Genomic DNA, 23,449 nt, shown 5'->3' with positions numbered 1-23,449 from the left:
CCATGATAAAATCCGCCAGCAATAGAGCTTTGTTGTTCACAGAGCGCGCGTTTAGTAGCGCGGCTTTTAAAGGGCTTGTAGACGCCGCATCACAGTAATGCCGCTCATACGGCAGAGCAGAAAAGTTAGTAAGATCAACCCCGGAGGAAGACAGTCTAGTAATCCTTCGCCGGCAGTTCAAAACTGGGATGGAGGACGACGAGGAAGAGATGTAACTTCGTCCTGTGCTCCGATGAATATACCGCTTGGGCCGCAGTAATCCAGCCCTGTCACAGTGGTCATAGGTGTCCCCCGACAGATAGTAGTTCCGCTTCAGAGATAAGAGCTGACGAGAGGTGTACTGTAAGGCCATGTTCGTTAAAGCCTCGTCTGCACCAGCTCCCAATAAGCCAATCTGTGAGTCCACAGAGCCGTTAAAAAGCAACCAGGCCAACACCAAGAAAAACAATTTCCCGGCAACCATGAAGAAAGCGCACCGCATCACAACGGAGAGAGAGAGGAGCGGCAGCCACAGCGCGCCAGCGTACCCTGCTCACCCGATCCGACATGTGACGTCATACGAAATTCAACGCTAATAGTTTCAAAACACGTGCTGTAAAATAATGCATTGTTTGTGATAGGTAATTTGCTCAACCAACCAGCGATTTAAACTGGATTTCCACCGGAGAAGTTTCTCCTCTTTGCCGTCTTCCGTGTGTCCATGGCGTAAAATGAGGGCGTGGGGGAGGCGGAGACGTGAATATATAGGCGCGTGTTAATCTAATGACGATCGTTTTCAGCCGCGGCATTTATCAAGAGGCAGGTTTGCGTACACCTGAATTTCAAAGGTACGCACAGCTTCATAAATCAGGCGGTGAGAGGAGTGTAAGCATAATCTTACGCCAACATATACGCCCGTTTCGACGCAAGATTGATAAATGAGGGCCATTGTGTTCCCATTCATCATCGAGCAAGGATACATGAGTATTGCGTTTAATTTAGCCTCAGCTATCAAACACAACCTACAACTTTAATTTAATGTGACTGTAGCCTCGCTCGCACTGTTTTCGTTTTTTATTTGATTTGTCTGCTATTTAGTCTCATTAGTTTCTTTGCTCCTCTGGATTTGTGGATGTTTCCCTGGTTACCGACCTTTATCGCCGGCTTTCGACTACTGTCTGCCATACAGAACCCGGTTTTGTTCATTAAAAGGCACCTATTATGGAATTTTGAAATTTACCTTTCATGTAGTGTGTAACATAGATCTAAGTGAACAAAAACATCCTGCAAAGTTTGAAATATGAAAGTGCACCATATATAAAGTTATTGTCTTTCAAAAGTAAGAGTCGACTCTGAGTCATTTTTATGAATCGTTAGAAGACCGAAGCTTTTTCTCTGACTAGATGACGTCAACTTGTCAAGTTATTTGAATACGATACGCCCACTTATTGCGCTCCAAGGCCAGGGAAAATATCATGGCGACGAGACGCTGTGTTCTGAAGTGCGACTCAAAAGCCAACTTTTTTCATCTGCCCAAGGAGGAGCATTTGAAGACTAAGTGGCTACAATTCATATATACAACTATACCACAGAAGTATAGTCCGAGCCTTGTGCTTTGTTCCCGCCATTTTGAAGACGATTGCTTTTTAAATGCAATCAAACTTGGATTCGCGAGCCGCTGATATTGAAGGAAGGTTCATTTCTAAGTGTATTTGCATCAGCTTCCTCCTCCGTATCACAACCTGTAAGTGTTATTAATAATTGTTGCTTTTATGTTTTATGTAGCATGCTTAATTATTATTTTGTTTGTTGTGTAAGCACCGTTTAGCTTCTAGGTCTTCAATGGCAATTGTATTGAGATATGTGAAGTGTTTGTCGTTGTTTTCGGAGTTGTCTTAAAGAATAGAGTAATACCTCGTAGTAACGTAACTGCATTTTTTTTTTGTAAAAACGTTATGTTTATGCATCGGGCTAATGCAAACAAAGACTGATTGTGCTTTTACAATATGAACTCTGGGCTATGCTCGCTAACATAACATTAAATTCTTTATCTTATTTTTATTTTTTACTACAAACTACAAAGCAGTGGACTATAATCATTATTATAACACGATTTAATTGATAAAAGCATCATTGTACTCCGTGTTAAACAATAAGTATTATCTCTGTAAACACTGCTGGGTCATCTGACCAATCGCAGATTAGCGTCGCGCAAAGGAGGGGTTTGGAAAAATGAGTCGTTGAACGAATCATTTGGGAGTCGGTGAGCAAATCAGGTAAAAATAAATGCATATTATACGACAACAAAAGTGTTTTTTGACATTGCATGCACGTAAAACTGTTGTTGGGGACTCCCTAAACAACATTAGGAACATTTTAAATGTCATAATAGGTGCCCTTTAAATGTTCTGATCTGCCTTTGCTTTTTATGTTTAATTTATTATACTTAAAATACATTTGTATATTCGTTTATTTTCTTTCTTTTTTTTCACAAATGTATGACTTTTGAAAGAGCAATTTATAATAATTAATTTGTTACATTTATATAGCGCTTTATCTGAGACCTCAAAGCGCTTTACATAGAAGGGGGGAATCTCCTCAACCACCACCAATGTGCAGCATCCACTTGGATGAGGCGACGGCAGCCATATTGTGCCAGAACGCCCACCACACACCAGCTTACTGGTGGAGAGGAGACAGTGATGAAGCCAATCAGTATATATAGGAGGATGATTAGGAGGCCATGATAGACGGAGGCCAAGGGGCAAATTTGGCCAGGATGCCGGGGTTACACCCCTACTCTTTTTCGAAGGACATCCTGGGATTTTTAATGACCACAGAGAGTCAGGACCTCGGTTTTAACGTCTCATCCGAAGGACGGCGCTCTTTTTGCAGTATAGTGTCCCCGTCACTACACTGGGGCATTAGGACCCACACAGACCACAGGGTGAGCGCCCCCTGCTGGCCTCACTAACACCTCTACCACAATTAGATTACCATATGCAGTTTTAATAAAGTTTAATTAACAAAACCTTCTGTCATTTTTACTCTTCAAAGTGTACACTTGCAGGTGTTGATGTTGTTATAATTAGGCTAATTTACTGATTGCCCCTAGCCTGGGAAAACCCAGACCACTCTCAGTTGTAACTGAGTTAGGGTCTGGCAAAGCTCCATAGACAATTCATTTCCACAGGGGCGTCACCAACGGACGTCGCTCAAATGGCTCTGGGTGCAATTGGATAGATCTAAAACCAATCAGAGCGACGGAGAAACATCTGAGACTCTCAGCAATTCTCTGTTTGTGTTTTTCAGGAAGATGTAGCAATGGCTTCTGACGACTTTTGCCGTTTTTGTAAATGACAATTTTAAATCGCTTGAAACAGACGCGATAGCTGATTCGAACGAGTGATGTTCCACGGCGGCATCCATCTCTGTAATGTACAAAATCTGCGTCACCGTCGCTGCTCTGTCGTCATCGTGTAAAGCCCGCCCCAACGTTTCTGATTGGTGCCGTGATTTCGACGGATTGGAAATGGGTTTCAATGGGCTCTTTGCCAGACCCACTTGCAGAGCAAATCTAAATTTGCCGGAAGTGGTCTGGGTTTTCCCAGGCTAGATTGCCCCATTAAATAATAATAAGTATAAACAATATTTAAAAAAGTATATAATTATCTAACAAAATACAAAATGGGGGATATAGGCATTTCTAGCAGCATATAAAAAATTTGTAAGAACGTCGCCTCTCAGTTGCTGAATGTCGCGTAACAACGTTGATACAGCCCTGTCGCGTCTTACAATTATACGTTGTTACAATGTTGCGAGCACGTAGACATCGGCGTTGCCATAGCAGAAATGCAACGTGCCAGAGACGTTGCCACAACGTAAATGTGTTTGCTGGGAGAACCCTGACACTATACTTCAGTACACTACACTACCATAAAAGAGACATCTGATACAGATAATATATACAGACTTAATATACTTCAATGCAACAAATATAAATATTCCCTATAAATAATTAAATAACTCCCTTTTGAATATATATTGAATTATTTCTGTATAAAGCTTCATGGTAGATTAAGTATTTAGCTGGTTCCATACTGTCATCTTCTGTCTATTAGTTTTAACACAACATACACAAAATACACACATGCACGTACACACACACACACACACACACACACACACACACACACACACACACACACACACACACACACACACACACACACACACACACACACACACACACACAACTCATTGAGTTGGAAGAGAGAATAGATTAACTCTCCCCACTCTCAGAGTTTAGTTAGAGTTGAACATTCTTCTGTATCGACTTAGAGATTAGCTCACCTCCACCCTTCCACCTCCCCATGGGGCGTTACCATGGAGATACAAATGTGGGAAAGAGGCTGTTGCTATCCCACAATTCCACATGTCTCTACGGGGCAAGAGATCAAACCGAAAGAGTCTCTCTCTCGCTCCGACTTTCCTTTGTTAACCCTTAGAAGGCTCCCTGCTGCGGTCGGATCTTTTAAAACTCAGTACTAAAGATTTACAAAGTGTTTCTCTGTAGGAGAACACTGAGACCAGCAGGAGTTGTAATCATACAACCGCCCAAACAATTCATTATCAAACCCCAGAGTCTAACCCTGAACCAACCACTGATCTTACCAAACTTGCGTACAACGGCAAGCACAACGAAGAAATTTTGGCCAACAGCTAATGCTAACAGTATTAACACCAATAAACACAATGAAATTAATTATAATGGTAGCACTTTATTTTACATGTACTGTACATACTATGTACTTATTACCCAGTCATTGTAATTACCATAATAACTAGGTACTAACCCTGAACCTAAACCTAACCGTAACCCCTGTAGTTAGCTTATATCACCCAAGATTTTCTTAGGTAACACTGTGAGTACACGTACTGTAAAATAAAGTGCAACCATTATAATAAAATTAACACTTAGATGGAATTAAATTAACTTTATATACCGGTCCATTGCCCTTCAAAATGTTGTGGTCAGTTAATTTTTTTTTAAAGAAGTCTTTTATGATCATCCATTTTTTTTATCATAAAATAGTAAAAACTATAATATTATTACAATTTAAAATGTTTACATTTGAATAATTCAACAAAATGCATTCTCCTAAATTCATAAGATTTCTGAAAATGCATTTAAATGTTATTAAATAAAATGTATAAATATATGAAATCTAAAGAAAGGACTAAATGTAAATGATATTTAATATGTATATACATAATTGTCATCCATATACACTACTGTAAAAGTTTAGGGTTGGTTCATTCATATTTTTTTTAAATGTTTTTGACAGAAGTTTCTTATGCTCACCAAGGCTATATTTATATGATCAAAAAACACGTAAAAACAGCAATATTGTGAAATATTATTACAATTTAAAATAGTTATCATCTATTTAAATATATTTAAAAATGTAATTTATTCCTGTGATGGCAAAGCTGAAGCATCATTACTCCAGTCTTCAGTGTTGCATGATCCTTCAGAAATCATTTCTGATTCAGTGTTAAAGAAACATTTATTATTATTGTTATTATTATCAATATTGTAAACAGTTGTGCTGCTTATATTTTTGTGGAAACCGTGAAACATTTTTTTTCTCCCAGGATTCTTTGATTAATAGAAAGTTCAAAAGAACAGCATTTATTTAAAATAGAAATCTTTTGGAACATTACAAATGCCTTTACTGCCACTTTTGATCAATTGAATACATCCTTGCTGAATAAAAGTGTTAATATATATTTATATAAATGATATATTCTCTAGTCAAAGGTTTCCTGGTGCGCCAGTGATTCCTCACCCAGACTCTCATTTTAGGAGGATTTGTCTGAAGGAGAATTTGTAGGTGAGGCTGAATGTAATATATTATGGATTTTGCTTTTTTCTGCGTTTGTTTGGTTGGTGGCAGTCTGGTGAATTCGGTACTCTGTCGATGGATGAAATCTTATTGGGCGCCTGTTAGTTAGATTATGTCTGTTGTCTGGTAATGGTAAATGTGATTTAACAGTAAACTGCAGCAGGGGTCACACTAAAGCCCAGAGCTGAACTCTCATGAGACTTGACTAGAATGCCAGGGCCCTGTGGGATTCACAAGACCGTAATACGAAGAAAAGACAAGACCACTCATGGCAAAATGAATAGGAGAAATGATTCCAGAATATGCATGCCTGTTTTTTTAGTGTGATTTCAACTAAAGCAGCAAAATGTTTGATTTATGATTGTTGCCTAGAGATGTTATTGAAAAGTAATCTTGACAAACACTTGCAGAGATTTCTGTTTTCCCCCATTGAATTAGATCTGAACCTGCATGCCTATTGTCTAGATAAAAAATAGCTGCCTGGGGGGTGTTGCCACGATGGCCGCTGAGCTAACTGATTTACTTTAAAGAGACTCCAGCCCGTCAATCATTTTTATACCCTCCGATTGATTTTGATGAAATCACAGCCCTGCATAATACATCAGGACATTCGCTGTACAAAACCTAGCAGTCATCAATTAGCGGAGCGTTGCACAGGTTCAGCCTGAACGGGTATGTTTCAAATTTTGTGTCTGTATTTTAGATACCCTAACTTCCCAAACATGGTCCAGTACAGTTTTATTTGAACACATTGGTCACATCTTGTACAAGTAAAAAGTTATTTAAATAACTGCATCCTAAGCAATATTTCAGCTCATGCACAATGACACGTTAAATAAATAAAGAAAAAAGTAACAGCATTTTTTTTTTAAACCGACAATGTCTCTTTTGCTCATTAGTGCTGCTTAAAAAAAGTGATAAATTATGTGTTTGTAGCTGTGAGTCAGTATTTTCTGTCATAAACATCATCAAATGGAGTTCATTCTGAGTTCAGCAAGCATCATCAAATATGTCTGAGACATTTTTGTTCAGTTCATTTGTTCAGGATAAGGAATGGATCTAATTTCTCACTGAATGGATTAAAATGGAAGAGGAAAATTAGACTTCTTTCTTCACTCTTAAATGTATAATGTAAAACACACACACACACACACACACACACACACACACACACACACACACACACACACACACACACACACACACACACACACACACACACACACACACACACACACACACACACACACACACACACTTTCTGCAGTTAAACCCAATGCTTAATTTGCATTGAGGCAGTGAACTCTTGACTGTTTGCTTTCCAGGTAGACCTTATGACCAATTTTAATTGCAAACCCCGATTATCTTAATGACACTAAACGCAGTATTAAGTTGTTTAGTTTTGCTTATAGTCTTAACATTTTGGACTTGCTCACTAGACTTTGAAAGAAAGAAGTAAAAGAGCTCTGCAAGAGATTCAGCATTCAATATAAAGAGCATTTTTTTCAGTATCCCTGACATTTCATACTTGCTTGTTGTTTCTACATTTCTTTAAGTTAGATCAATAATGCAAAAAAAACTGGCCTTTTATATTAGCCAATTTCTCACCTCTTTTGATTTGCGTGTGTGTGTGTGTTTGTGTATATATTTGCTCACTCACTCTTTCTCTCTCTCTCTCACACACACACACACAGCCAGCCAAGCCAGCAGCAGAAAAGTTTGACTGTGTGATGCAACACTGACTCAATAGAAGCTAATGAGTGTTTAAACATGTTGTTCACATGTTCTTCATTTCCCTCTCTGTCATGCCTTCATCACAACCATCTACATTGGGGTAACAGTCAACGGTCCCAGTGAGAAAAACACGTAAGCATGCCAACTAATAATCCAAATCGAAAGATGCTGAAAGGTTTCTTTGAGAGTCAGGGGACAGAAAATACTTTATTATTACTCATAAAAACAATAAAACCATTTAAAAGTGTGAGTGAGTGAGGTTTATATGTGAGTGAGGCAGGTTTTATTTTTTATAGTTAATTAAAACTGAAACCATAATTTTTTTTTATTTTTGATACTTGAAATGAGATACAATTAACAATTAATAAAAACTATAGAGACAAACACATAAATTGAACAAATTAAAATGAAAACAAAATACAAAAATAAGTTTTAATTCAAAATATATATAAAAAAAACGAAAATAAAGAAACACTGGAGTGAGGTTAACTTATCTACAAAATCATTTGGAAAAACAATTAATAAATAAAATAAACCATGTTTTTTTTTTTTTATTCTTAAGATGTAAAATGTTTCTTTTAGGATGGGGTAAGGTTTGGGTTAGACTGTAGAAATTATATTTAGCTTTTCAATGAATAGATTAAGGACAATGATATGTCCTTAAGCAAATGTGTGTGTGCGTGCTTGTAATCCCTTCGTTTTGCTCAGGTCTTTAATTCTGCCCTGCAATTACAGTGAATCAGCTTTTCATAAATGCTGCTTAAAACATCTTCCATATTCTTCTCTCTCTCTCTCTCTCTCTCTGCATATGTTGAATATGGTGTTAGAGCAGCCAGCTATGTGTGAGAGAAAGCCTTTAAAAAAGCAGCATCAAGAAAGTGATAATGTCTATTCCTCACTCCCTCGCCTCTGTCTCATCGCCCCTTTTTATTTCTCTTTCTTTCCTATCTTACATCCATCTCTGCACTGCTGGTCTGTACATCAGTAAAGCTGAGATCCAGACTCCCACCCTCCCTCTTTCTGCTCTTTTAGCCCAGCTCCCTCACTCCCCACTGGGCTTGAGTTGTCAGAAATCCCCCTCTCTCCCCTGGATCTCCACTAAGCCTGGTTCTTACTTGCTCGCTCCCTCTAAGATCTGTCCTCTGGGAGAGCTGTACACCCTGCATGCTGGGGAAAATAGCACACACACACACAATGACATGCAGATGCATGGACATATGAAAACCACAAACAGTAATATACAGCCTAATAAACACCCATACACCCACATGCATATACAGGCTTACTCAAATATCTCTCTCTCTCTCTCTCTCTCTCGCTCTCCCATACACACACACACACACACAAAATGAAATCTGCATGTTCTTTCAGCGGGGGTGAATAGCCTTACTCACTGATGCTTAGTTTTTCCATTTTCCTGCTGTCACATGCGCTGAATACAAACAAAATCTTTGCCATTTGAACCCATTGCGCAGACATTAAAAGTCCATCTTCTTTTAGCTTGGCATAATAAATGCTCCTCATAAAAAAAAGTGCTGTCCGTCCACATGGTCCAAAACGTTCAAAGAAGCGAGAGCAGATATGACACAAACAAAAGAACAGCCAGCCATTTCTGAGATCATGAAACAACAAGAGGACAAGAGATATATATCTATCTATCTAAATAAATCACGATAATGTACATTGAAAAAAAAGAATTGTTGATTACTTGGTGTTTTTGTAGGTTGTGTCTGCATTAAGAACCTTTTTCGGCTATTATGTATATTTTGTAAATACACGTGAGAAATTGTCTGTGAGGCCTGAATTGAATTGAAACTTGTGAGTGACAGTGAATTTGTAATTTTAAGCCCGGCAGGGGATCTTCATCACGGCTGGCTGCATAAACAATTGAACGCCTCCGAAGCTCAAACTGAGAAGAATGTGAAGAAATTGTAATCAGCAACTGTTAAGTTATTGCCATGCACCCACCTGTGGCACGTTTCGTCCTTCTGACTCTGGTAAAAGACACTTTTTTTATCCACCCAAACAGTACGATTTATCCAGGGGTGAGGGAGGGGCACTGAGCTTCAGGTCTCGTACTTGCTCATCATTACAGACAGCAAGAAAAACCTTGCCGTCTTCCCATCTCCAAATTATAAGACAGTTCACACAAAATTGAAAATTTTCATCATTCTTTCTCCTGTGGAATATTAAAGAAGATATATTGTAGATAATTGGTAAACAGTTTTGGATACCATTATCTTCCATTGTAAGGACAAAAACAACAGACATTTGTCAAAATATATTCTTTTATGTTCCACAGAAGAAAGTAGGTCAAACAGGTTGGGAACAACATAAGGGTGAGTAAATGACAGAATTTTCATTTTGGGTGAACAGTCCCTAAAAGTTGTTTACCACAAATTTGGGGAAAGTGGTGCCATTGCACTGCATTTTTTAAGTAGCCTTTTAGTAAGGAAAATAATACTTGAATACAATTGAAACTGATTACTCATTCTCTATTTCCATTCTTTTTAAGGCAAAAATCACATACAGTACTCTTTATTTACATACAATCACATTCTGACTTTCACGCACACACACACACCTTCATTTTTTTACATTTTATGTTGCTGCCTTATGTTAAACTACTTTTTTCACATTGATCTACACTTCATACAACAATGTAAATGCAAATTATTATTTTTTGGATAACTTAAAATAATATTTTTTAATAATTACATGGCATAAGTATTCATACCCTTTTCTGGGACACTTGAAATCTAGCTCAGGAGCATTTAAATTTCACATTTGAATGTTACTACACTTCGAGTGGCGTTAACCTGTGGCAAATTTAATTGAATGGGTATGATCTAGAAAGGCACACACCTCTCAATAATGGATATCAGAGCAAAAGCCAAGCCATGAGGTCAAAGGAACTGCATGTAGAGATCAGAGACAAGATTGTATCAAGACACAAATCTGGGGAAGACTACAAAACAATTCAGCTGTATTGAAGGTTCACAGAAGCATGTAGCCTCCATAATCCTTAATGGAAGAAGTTTGGAACAACCAGGACTCTTCCAAGAGCTGGCCTCCTGGCCAGACTGAGCAATCGATGGAGAAGGGCCCTGGTTCGAGTGGTGACCAAGAAGCTGATGGTCACTCTGGTTGAGCTCCATGATCATATATGAAGATTTTACAGAAGGACAAACATCACTGCAACACTCCAGTGATATGACCTTTATGGCAGAGTGGCCAGATTCAAGCCTCTCCTCAGCGAAGACATGTGCAAACCCACTTGAAATCTAGACTAGGCTCTCAGACTGTGAGAAACAGGATTCTCTGAAAGATTTCGGTATATATCCACTCATAGATTTAAAAGTAAAATTTCTTAGATTAGAAATAGAGAGGTGAAATCAATCAGAAACAGGGGGATTTTCTAATTTAAGTAACTTTGATATACAAACTTCGTAAAGAAGAGTTTTTAAACACAATTTGTCCTGACTGCATAGGGCTCTAGGACAACCACCTTTAAATGAAACCATTATCCTGAAACTGGCTTCCTGAAATTTTTATGCTTTAAATTCATTAGTAGCTGCTTGTCTTTTCTTTTCTTTTCTTTTTTGTAATTGATAATCAAATTGGTTCTTTCGGGATGATAATTAAACACATTGCTTAAGTCAAAGTCTAGGTTTTGGTGACTAATGAGGCGTTTCTACAAGTGTTTAGTTTTAAGCTAGGTACTTTGCCTTGTAAATGAGTAAAAAAATGTACATAAAACCCATACCCAATTTTATTCTATGGTACAATTTCAATGTATTTTTCTCACCTCATGCCTAATAATTTCATTTATTGATTAGAGGCATCCTCTTATTATTCAACAACTTAAGTGTTGCATCTTACCCCACTCTCCTTATATGTTCAATATTTTAATTGAATGCTTAAAATAAACAAAGCTGATGCACCGAAAACCATTATAGAAAATCAAAAAATTTCATTCAAAACTTTAACATAATGTGCCGTCTGCACTAAAGGACATTTCATTGTCATTCATGTTCCTTTCACGAGTTTCAGAGAGGTCTGGCTGTGTTTGCTGCTGTTGGCTTTCTCCCATGGCTGATGGATTTTCCCACTGGGAATTAAAGCTGCTTAAACACACATTCACAGGTCTCATTAACTTACAAATGTCTTAAGAGTTTCTTGTAGAATCAATTCATACCTGCAAACTCAGGGTTTTTCTTCAAAAACAGATGAGCTGTCTTGAACTCTGAAAAACAGGTCATGCATTTGAGTCCCCAATAATTTTATAAAACATTTTATATGTAACTATTTGAATTTAAAAAACGCATGATACTGTCGTGATACTGGGGTGTTGGGGATGGTTGCCAGGGTATTGTTTGAGATTTTTGCTTAGAATGTCTGTAGCACAAATGATGTGGGTCGTGTTAAGCCAGGGACACACCAAGCCGTCGATCGGCCGTTTCTGAACGTCGAACCGTTTTTGAACGTCGGCCGACATAGTTTTCCCGGTGTGTTCCGCACCGTTGGCTCTAGTCTGACATGTTGAATCAGCGTCGGGCCGTCGGTGAAAGAGGGAACTCTGATTGGCTGTTCAGCTTGGTGAACGAGTCAGTGCACTAAAATAATAGCAAAACAGCGAGCAAAAAAGTAAAAAAGGCTGTTCTAATGTTACGTCATCTTACCTGAGTGTTCCTTGGTGAATATTTCAATATTAACATGAGCGGAGTGCAATAAAGAAAGTGTGTAGCAGGATTGATATTCAAAACGGTAAGCACGCACTGCTTTGTTTATGGTTTGTGTATCTGCACCCTGCAGCGTCGGTTTCCCTTTTTGAATGACGAATATAGACGAATATATCTGCAGAAATAGACAGTTGTCTCATTTACACGCAGGCGCAGAACGCGCATTCTTGTTCTCTTGGTGTGTTCAAGTGCAGCTTTTTCACCCGACACAGGCGACGCGAGGCGACAACACAGTCGGCTTTCATCAGCGCTAGTTCTTTGGCGTCGGTTTGGTGTGTCCCAGGCTTTACATGTCGAAGTTTAACAGTTACAGTTAGGGTTTTGTCTAATCTAATATCTGGTCAAAAGTATGAAGTGTTTTTTAAAAAAAGAAAACAAGTTTACAAACAAACTCCACTGATGTGGTGCTACTCTTTCGCCCTATGAGGCCGTACTCTACTCAAGTGAATTTAATTAGAGGGTCAAGGATGTAAACAGCTTGTAAACAGCTCTGAAATTTGAAGCAGGTTGTGGCTTTTGTACTGAGGTCTGGCTGAACGACTCCGAGAACAGAAAGCCACAACACAGCATCAATGTGTCCGATCAAGTGAGGAAAACTAAGTACAAACCCAATAATCTCTGTCCCCCTTTCTCTCAGCGACCCCCTCCCACATCCCCCCGTCCGAGGGAGAGAATGAACGAGAGAGGTTGAGGCAGAGAGGGATGGTTTCCCTGAAGGCTGGTTTATAAGAGGGAATCCAGAGTAGAGAGGAGACATGGCTAATTTACCACAGAAACACCACTGACACCTTGATGAATGAGCCTCTATATACCTGAACTCTGTGTGTGTGGGGCGTTCACAGTATAACTGTGCGACGCACACCCGAGTGTGAAGGGAGGGGTCGAGCCCCCCAATTCACCCCGCTGCTGCTGTTGCCGGGGGCAACTGGGGCCAAAGACAGGAGGAGCGGAGGTAAAAGGGGGGCAATAAAAAATGAAAAGCAGGATAACAAATGAGGGGTTGGGGAAAGGTGACTGAATTTGAGAGAGCGAGAAGGGAGACAGCAGGCAGGGTCATTGCATTGTACATGTGTCACTCTTCCTGTATGCGGCACACTCCACCCGAAAGACTGAATGCATGAGCTTTAGCCTTATTCTGGATCCTTTCCATCTGAATGAAGACTGAGAGAATTACAAATTGAAACATCCTTGATATAATGCAGTAAATCATGAAAATAATTAAATGCATTCCACTTTGAGCCACCTGACCATTTCGACAGCGAGATATAATTGGAGACTCTCCCACAGCTCAAACTGTACAGAGAGAGAGAACACGACATCCTTTTCCTCTCCTGTTGGTAGGCAATAATCATATCACCATGACAACGCAGCGGAACAAAAAAAAGAAAAGAAAAAAAAAACCCCGGGAAGAATGCGTCTGTGATGATTCTGACGGACCCTTTGGCAAGAATAAAAAAGCAGGTCGGAAGATATCGCAGCAACACTCCAAATCTAAACAACTGTAGGAAGATTCGCATTGACCTTTAGATGATAAGAGGTTTGCTGTTGGGAAGTGTCAGGATATATTATGAAGCTCAGCGAAATGTTACAGTATGTGTATGTGTGTGCGGCTCTGTCTGTAGTTGTCATATACTGTAATGTCTGAAAGCTTGAATCGCTAATACACTGTGACCAGCAAACGCTGTCTTACAGTCTAGAATTGTGTGTGTGTGTGTTTGTATGTGGTGCAGTACATTCTGTATGTAGTTCTCATGAACAGTTATGTTTCACTGCTTATACTGCATACAGTGACATGCACATCAACTGTAAGACAATATTTAGTGTACATGTAGGTTTAGGCTGATGAACTGTCAACACACACAAACATTTGTTTTCTTGTTTTCCAGGAAAACTTCCTTAAAGGGGTCATATGATGCATTTTCATGTTTTCCTTTTTAATGTAGCTCACAAAGCTCTCCCACAAAAAGATGTATTCTTTTAAAAGAGAAGGCAGATCCAGACCTAGCTAAAATGCCTACTGTAGATCGATATCTCCCTCACATACCTACGTCACTAGGTGGAAATATTTGCATAATGCCACCCCACATGCATACGCAAAGAAAGAAGGCGTGGCTTCAGTTATTGTAGTAGTGTTGTTGCCCTCATGAGACGCTGTGTGTTTCTATGCAAAAGCAAAAGTACTTCATTTGGCCTTCCGAAAATGGACGCAATTAGGAATCAGTGATTAAGATTTATTTACAAACTGTTCCAGAACAGTACAACCCAAATATTTGTGTGTGTGCAGCGCATTTTACGGAGGATGGTTTCCTGAACCTGGGAGAGTACAAGACCGGCTGTCCACAAAGGCTATTTCTAAAAAATGGGGCAATTCCAACTTTGCTAGTGCAATCTGCCACTTCTGAATCAGAGCCTGTAAGTATAGTTTATGATTTGCTAAAGTATTTGCTATTGACGGTTCAAATGTTGAGTTTTGTGCAGTGTAGAGTAACGCATGTTTGTCGTTCTTATGAGCAAAAGTGCAGAGATGGATTTAAGTTTACAGACATATAGTAGTATCCTCTGCGAATGTAAACAAAGCGAAGGTAAACTTTTCTGTTTTTGGTACACCGTTGTCGTGTAAATGTACCCTTCCCTTAATCCAAATTTTCGTTGACAGGTAAATAACTGCTTTATGAGAGCATCGCACCGTCACCATCTAGCTGTCAGAAAAACTATAACCCAGCTGAAATGATTACTATCGGAACTAAAACATGATAGATTACGCAAGAAAGCTTAATTAAACATACAAAAATACATCAATAATTCTCTAAATATACTAACTTTAGACTAATGAGCATTGTTTTTATAGCACTTGACAGGACTCACAGGACAGCTTGCATGACTGAACGGGAATGTGTTTATTCCTTATACATTGAACAAGAACTAGAACAAAGGCCTTTCCACATGACTTTGCTAAAGTTGAATCGGATTTATATTTGCATGTTATAAAACTATCTTTACATTATATAGTGATTTGCTACTTAAATAATCTAAGAGTATAGGGAGGACCGACACTGCAGACACTATCTTTAAAAGCCCTTGCTCTCTCTCTATCACTGATACAAAATGACAGCTGTCAATCATCAGCATAAATAAACCAGCAAGTCAAGTGGAACAAGAACTGTGTTAGTTTGTTTTGAAGGCTAATTCTCTGTGACAACCTCTTTCTTTATGCCTAATCCACAGAGTGCACTTTCAAGTTGGAAATGAGAGCATTTTTGTAATGTGTGCAGACTGAAACACGTTTAGTGGTTAAGCAGCACAAAAGGGCATCAAATTGGCAGCGCAAAAGAGCTGATGTACCTACCGGGCACTACCATCCTGATAGTTAGGATACAATTTCAGCATATGTCCTTGTGCATGTCATTTAATCATTATGTTATGCATCATAATGCATCCATCAGCTGAAGAGCTTATTAATGGGTCCAGTTGGTCCTGATGTGTCTCCTGTCCCCAAAGATCAGAGCAGATTATCACTACTATTCTACCATAATCTGATGTGAACAGCTGCCTGGGGGCAGAGACCTGCAAACACACCAGCCAGTTAAGAGAGGGAGAGAGAAAAAAGAGCAATGGAGAGTTAGAAAGTGAAAGACAGAGAGATGGGAGGGTAAATTGGAGAGGAGAGATCAGAAACTATAAGAGAAAAGCTTTAGTGGGGCCCTTTGCATGCAGTGACAGTACAGACGGCAGTAGGGTGTCCTCGGGGCTGCTGTGATCGCGAACCTCTATCAGTAAATTACACTCTGAGGTCATGAATAAAATGTCTATAAAACTAAAGGGATTCTGGATTTTGTTGAAGTTCGTTCTGCCACAGCCTCTGACAGCAGTCAGCACAACTGCACTTACACTCTGCCAAGACTGATTTCACCCTTCAACCGTGCTTTCATTTGCCTAAGCTTTCACCTTCTCCTGGAAAACGTGTCTTATTACTTCCAGAGCAAACCCCTAACGACGGCTTAGAGACACAACACCTCTGAAACACACACACACACACACACACACACGCACGCAGACAAACAGACACAAAAATACTGTCTGTCTTCCGTTGAACGTCAGCCATTGGCTATGCTGCTGGAACACAGGACTTGCCAAAAAAATGCTCTGCATAATTTATTGGAAGATTGTTAGATCTTTGTCCATATTGATGTTATATTCATAGCATGAGCTTTGAAAAAGTCTCGACATAACCGCCCTGATCCAAAACAAAAGGCTCAAACTTCTCAGAAGAAACCATACGGAAAGCAGAGACTCTCTGAATCAAGAGAAATTGGTCTTTCTGGGTTCAGAATCTCCGTATTCAAAGCAAAATCAATCACTCTTGAGGATCAAAGCTTTATCGCACACCTGAATGTAATTTGTTTTGGCACCTACACACAAAGACATCTGTGCATACGTGCCTGTCATTTAGAAGACACTTTTATCAAGAGGACAGTCCCTCTGAAGCATACTAGTCTCTTGCTCAAGGGTACTGAAACCTTTTCTTTCTTTCTTTCTTTCATCCATCCATCCATCCATCCATCCTATAGTAAACACAAAAACAAAAACCTAATTTACATAATCACAATATATTTTTTGTGCACATTTTTTTACAATCAATCAATCAATCAATCAATCAATGGGACAGTCCCTCTGAAGCAACCTAGTCTCTTGCTCAAGGGTACTGACATATTTTCTTCCTTCCTTCCAATACACAATAATTTTTTGTGAATATTTTTTTAAATCAATCCATCCATTCATCCATCTATCGTTTTACATTCTATGTTCTATATTGTATCTATCTATCTGTTCCTTAAAGCATCGCTTTCTTTTGCATTGGATTCAGGAGCTGGATGTTAGAGATCTCCATTCTTGATTTTCAGCTTTAATCAGAACGCCATTGAAAGGTAACAGCAGGAAATCAACCACCCCGTTTCTCAATGGTACACTTACAAAGACAGGACCGGACTGTGCAATGGAACAATGCTTTTAAAGAAGAGAAAGCATCCCAAAAAACAAATCAAACATTTGCATGGGGTGTAATTGCATGTATAACAGGTTACGCAGGTGCACCACCTGTCTGACAGACTGCAGAGAACAATGTGAGATGCATCTAAAAACAAGAAAACAAAAGATGTCTAGTGGGGACGAGGATGCTGTCCTGGCATGGCACTCATTCTTTATACATCTGCCCAGACAAGACAATAGCAACAACAAAAATGAAGGTTTGATGCAAGCTGTGAGCGCTGTGCCATACAAAGCTAAACGCCTCAGTCCAAATAGGTCTTTAATTTCCAATTTGAGTTTCAATGAAGTTTTGTCAGCCAATGCAATCCAGGTATGACCCTCTTTCTTATTTGAAACATGTTTTTTTGTCCATACACGGAAAGTCAGGTCCAATGTTGATTTGGAACAGTTCAAAAACAGTTTGTTCCACAGAAGAAGAAAAAAGTCATGCAGGTTTGGAACAAGATTAGGGTGAGTAAAGAATGAAAATGTTCCTTTTTTGGGAGAACTTTTTAATAGTCACTATATTGGACATCAGACAAATAAGAGCAGCATTGCATTGGCTGACAACACTTCACTGATACTCAAATTGGAAATTAAAACCCTTTGTACTGAGGTGCTAATGTATGGTACAGAGCTCACAGCTTGCATCAAACCTTAATTTTTTTTGTTGCTATTGAAATCATTTTCATTTTTTTAGACAAACTATATAATTGAGGCCAGCTGTGGCATTGACCGACCTGCCATGTCGCATTTACAGTCAGAAAGTGTACTTCCACAACAACCCCATATTGTATTTATCCACAGCATGGCTACATCTGTATGACAGAAATGACCACTAGAGGGCGACTCAGAGGGTGATAATGGAACACCCTTGTAATTTGCAACCTTGTATGTGCACCTCCCACTGTGCAGCCAGTGTCCCAGTTTCAGAACCATGGACAACTGCCCATTGAATTCAGCAGTTTTCTGTTCAGGACCATAAAGTGCTTTCTATTACTATATGTCCTTCTGTTCAGCACCTCAGACAGCTCTCCACCATTCTCCCTCTCTTACAGACTAAGAGCCTCTTACTTCGACCAAGAGAATAAGTGAATTGAGCTCAGGAGAGAAATATGGTCTATCTCCAGGGTTACACAACATCCACTCAAGCCCCAAACAACATTCTGTGGGGGCAAGAGACACATTGACCTTCTCTTAACCAATTTCTTCAATAAATCTGTGGTATATTTAGAGTGTCGTCTTTACCTATTCAATAAAGTATTTAGCAGAATTGCTGTCCATGTGCCAGCAGTTTAGTCTCTGTTGTGAGAAGGAGAACCATCAGCTGATCCACTGAAAGCCAGCATTAACAAAATAAACTGATCCTCTAAGATGGACTCGGGTCAAAGTTCTATCGGATCCACAGAAAACCTCCCAAGGGTTGTGGAGAGAAGTATAGTGCTAACATTCACATGACAGGACTGTTTCCTGACTATGTGACCACTGTGTGAACCCTAGATTGATGGGGAACCATTACATTGTTTTGGCTGGAAGAGATGACAGGAAAAAGGTTCTGTATTATGTAGGGCAGAACTTAATTTTTACCATTGAGAATTGATTGGATCGTTGGATCATTGTTGTTTGCTAATTGATGCGATGTTGTGTGAGTGAAATGTTGCTAGAAGGTAGGGATTATTGTCCTCAGGGAGGGGACGTAAATGTTTTTGATTACAGATTATGAGGGCACTTGAACTTGAAAATAAAATGTTGTGCATGGATAAATCAATGCAATGGACAGATAATATTCCAGGCAATATTCCATAAAAAAAGAAAGAATGATCAAGTTTGATTTCATGGTGACTTTAAGAGAACGAATCAAAGAGATACAAAGGATTGGTTTGCATTGGTTAGACTTTTTTTACAAACAACGATTTGCCAATGAGTCTCTACGGGTTAACTTTCACAAGTAAACTTCCAATGAAGCTTCAGCTTGTAAACAAATAAGTCACTCCTTTAATATGTTTATTAAAGTTTAAGTGCCTGATCATACTTCTGAAAGTATGGTATACCCTTTTATAGAAGACAGGTATATTCACTATTCATATTAAAGGTTTCAGAAGCTGAAAATGACCCAAACAGCATTTGTCTATTAGTTCATTTACCGGTCAAAAACAATTGAGACCATATTCTAGCATTGGCTACACGTTTTAGAACGTTCCTGGTTTTTTATCTTTGCACTTATTGAGTCGTTGAGATTGCAGTTGATGATAAACAATATATTTATTTGAGTAAGTTTGAGAAGCATTCATATGGCTCAAACAGTAGAGCAGGGCACTAACAATACCAGAATCTGATTCCCAGGGAATGCATGAACTTGTCCTTGAATGCAATGTAAATCACTTTGGATAAAAGCACCTGTCAAATACATAAATGTAAATGCAAAAATCATCCGAAGCATTTCAGCAAAACCAATGCTCACATCTTTGTGAACTGACATTGCTGGAAGCAGAAAAACTCAATCATTATTAGACACATACTGTATGTGCTTTTTGCATTAGTGCAAAAAATACATACATGCTTTGTCACTGGGAGGGTGTTTATGGAAGAAATGGTTCAGTGCTCTTTAGTAGGTAGACTGTTGAATACAGGTGTATGTTAAAACATTACACCATTCACTAATGCTTGCATGTGACTCGCACACGTGCGTGCGTCGGGACGGCTGGTTTGAAGATGATTAGATCAGTGGATTCGCTTTTCCTGACAAACACAGTCTGACGGGCATACAAACAGGTTTGTGTCTGTCAGTAAACAAATCATCTATGCTATTCAACACATGCACACACGCACACACACACACACACACACACACACACACACACACACACACACACACACACACACACACACACACACACACACACACACACACACACACACACACACACACACACACACACACACACACACACACACACACACACACACACACACCACCAGGGATTAAGAGATGGCAGAAATACTTAAACAGAAATGACAGGGGCCAAATGATTTTGACCCCCACCCCACACACACGGATCTGAAACACTCACATGATCACACAGACAAATACACACATACACACACACACAACAAAACATACTTTGCCTCAGGCAAATGACTTGTACGACAATAATTTAAAGGATAAAGGTTCAAAGCGAGACAAGCCTGTTATAGGCTTTGACATGTGCATGCTTGACATATCTGCTAAAAAAAACCCAACAAAACAATGCAACCTGTATTCACTTGACAGCCTCAAAGGAGCATTTTTCTGTACTTTAGATCTGAAAAGCTCTTCACATTGCTTTTCCACTTTGTTTATATATTGCTCACTCAATTAAAGTTTAATTAACTCACCACAACACCATTCACTGACCTTTCATTATACTGCCCCCTGCCCACTTCTCTTCTCTCCTCCCTTCATGCTGTTTGGTTTCTTTTTGTGCCTAAATGTTCCCTCCGTTTCAGTTCTGCATCCTACAGCCGGTAGGGTTAGCAGAGCTGGCACCAGGGACTGGACACATGGGGCGAGAGAGAAAGAGTTAGTGCTCAGCGGTCTTCTGGTCCACTCAATACAAAATGTTCATCCAAATAGAGACCCTGCTTTCCCATTCAGGTTGAGCTTTAGTCGAACATTTCTCACCATCAGTAGCTGGAAGAAGAAGAAGAAAAAAAACTCCCCACCTCCACATTGCATGCGATTCCTCTATATTTCACTATTACATAACTACATACATAACACAACTACATACATAAACAAAAAGACTTAGAAATCTAAACTATATTACTGAAGGTCTCTCAGACACAATGGTTTTCATACTAAAACAATAATATTAATGATACATTACCTCTAAACCTAACCTCACACAAACCTGTTGACATTTGAAGCAAATCATGATTTGGTAAAATATGAACTTTTCAAGTAACAATGACAACTTTAAAATCCTCACAGGTCCGTTTTTGACTTGTTGCACTATATTTATAGGACATTTTCTACAGTTTGTCCCTTACAAGTATAGCCAAACCTGTACACACATATAAACAAAATTAAAATTGGGTGTTTCTTAAACTTTGGCACTTTCATATCCGAAGGGGTTGGTTTAAAAAAAAAAAAAAAAGTATATATATATATATATATATATATATATATATATATATATATATATATATATATATATATATATATATAAAGCTATGACAAAGACTAAAATAAACAAACCATTTAAATATTTTTGTCCGAAAAATATTTATCAATTTATAAACAATACAAAACATAATTTTTGTAGGAATGCAAGATATATCACGATATAGGCTATATTGTCATAAAGGCTACACAAAATTATAATGAGAGAACATCATTATATTTGTGTTTGGGAAATGGCTTTTAATAATGAGACTTTTGTTTTGTAATCAGGCTCTCAACATTATAAAAAACTTTGGATTTAGATTTATCAGTCAATATATCGGTTATCGGCTTTAAAATAATAATATTTTATAATTATAATAATAATATGAAAAACTTATAATATTTGCAAAAAAATCAGTGCATCCCTAATGCATCCCTAATTTTTTCAAAAGTTGTGCTGTTACCAGGAGACAACAGTTTGAGTTAAGAGCATACTTGAGATGAAATGATGTGAAGAAAATAAAACAAATCACAATGACAAAAAATATAAGTAAATATCAACGTTTTCATTCTGCGTCACTTTCCAATCCATCTGTAATTTTGCACAATTATTAAGAAATATTTTAATTGTATTTAGAAAACAAAAAATAGCCAAAAATGATTATTTGCAATACCTTTATTTAAAAAAGTTAAAATAAAAATTTCCACCACTATATATATACTTTTTTTTTGTGATGGGAAGGACAGTGGTGAACATTTTGAAATCAAACTATGAGTCAAATATATTGTAAGAGAGTTCATATTCTAAAAGTCCACAATGCCTATAGCTGAAGAAACTCAGTTATGGGATTGAAGGATGACACATGTTGAATAATTAATGTGTTATTTTTGAAACTCATCTTCAGCTTTTCTCTCCAGGTGACACAAAGTGGGTATAATGTTACAAAGCCAAGGTTTAATCCCAGAATTAAAGCTTAATCCATTCTCACACCGGTAGTTTACCTTCCATCATTAGAGAGAAGGAGAGAAATGATGAAAGTATAATGACAGATTTCTCTGAATGTTGAACAATTGCATCAGGGTATATGAATGTTGGTCAACTGACACATCACGCCGCCTTATCAAAAGTCACACTCTCACCCACTTAAGAACCTTGCTAGGTTCAGATGTACCTCTCAGCAGTATATCATTTTAAGTTGGCTTATCCGTGAGCGTGTATGTGCGATTGCTGCTGTAGAAGACGGCACCAGCAGAGATCTATTTGTCAGATTAAGGCTAGACCTGAGCTAAACTTCACGCTAATGGCGACTCGGGCTCTCAAATCCTCCAGAGTTTGAGAGCGGTCTTCAGAGAGAGCGGCATTCTGTCTGTTGGAAGTGAGCTTTGAGTTAAAATACGGCATGCGCTGAACACACACACACACAGACAGGAAACTTTCTTCCATAAACTTCCACAGAGCCAAACTTCAGCCATCTGTCGATCATAACATATCCTAATTATTTAACTCTTCCACTCAAATCTGCTCTCTCTCTCCCTCTCTCTCTCTCTCTCCCTCCCTCCCTCCATCTGCTGGGTGAGAAACTGATGTCTATAGACAACCGGTGATCAAACATGTCCTTTTATTGCATGTCTCAAATCAGTTCAGATGACATGTGCTTGCTCACTAACTCCCTCATCATTGCTTCCACATTTATTTTTACAACTTTATTTCTGTAAATGTGCCATGGCTCAATTCAGGATTTCATCATAAATCTGTAAAAATGTAATGTCAAACTTGGATGGGGTGAATTTGCTGAAAACACCTCACCAAATCTTCTTCATATGCCGGTAGAAAAACAATACACATTGTTGTGCGTTTAGGAACTTAGCTTTATATCACTAGCAACATGATTCGATTTTAATGTGAAGCAGCTGTT

The 23,449-nt window shown here is 38.6% G+C and overlaps 1 long non-coding RNA gene across 1 annotated transcript in view; it reads right to left on the bottom strand.

Annotated features, from left to right (window-relative positions):
• LOC306995938 overlaps positions 1–23,449 on the bottom strand; it is a 51,811-nt gene that overhangs the window by 13,148 nt on the left and 15,214 nt on the right. The window contains exon 2 of the long non-coding RNA XR_013796954.1: positions 20,784–20,921. This is a non-coding gene — a long non-coding RNA (uncharacterized lncRNA). The remainder of the gene's footprint in view (positions 1–20,783; positions 20,922–23,449) is intronic.

Source organism: Phoxinus phoxinus (assembly GCF_949152265.1).
Source record: "Phoxinus phoxinus genome assembly, chromosome: 3".
NCBI lineage: Eukaryota > Metazoa > Chordata > Actinopteri > Cypriniformes > Leuciscidae > Phoxinus > Phoxinus phoxinus.
The sequence above is the reverse complement of the archived record's forward strand: the minus strand, read 5'-3'. Positions and strand labels throughout refer to the sequence as shown.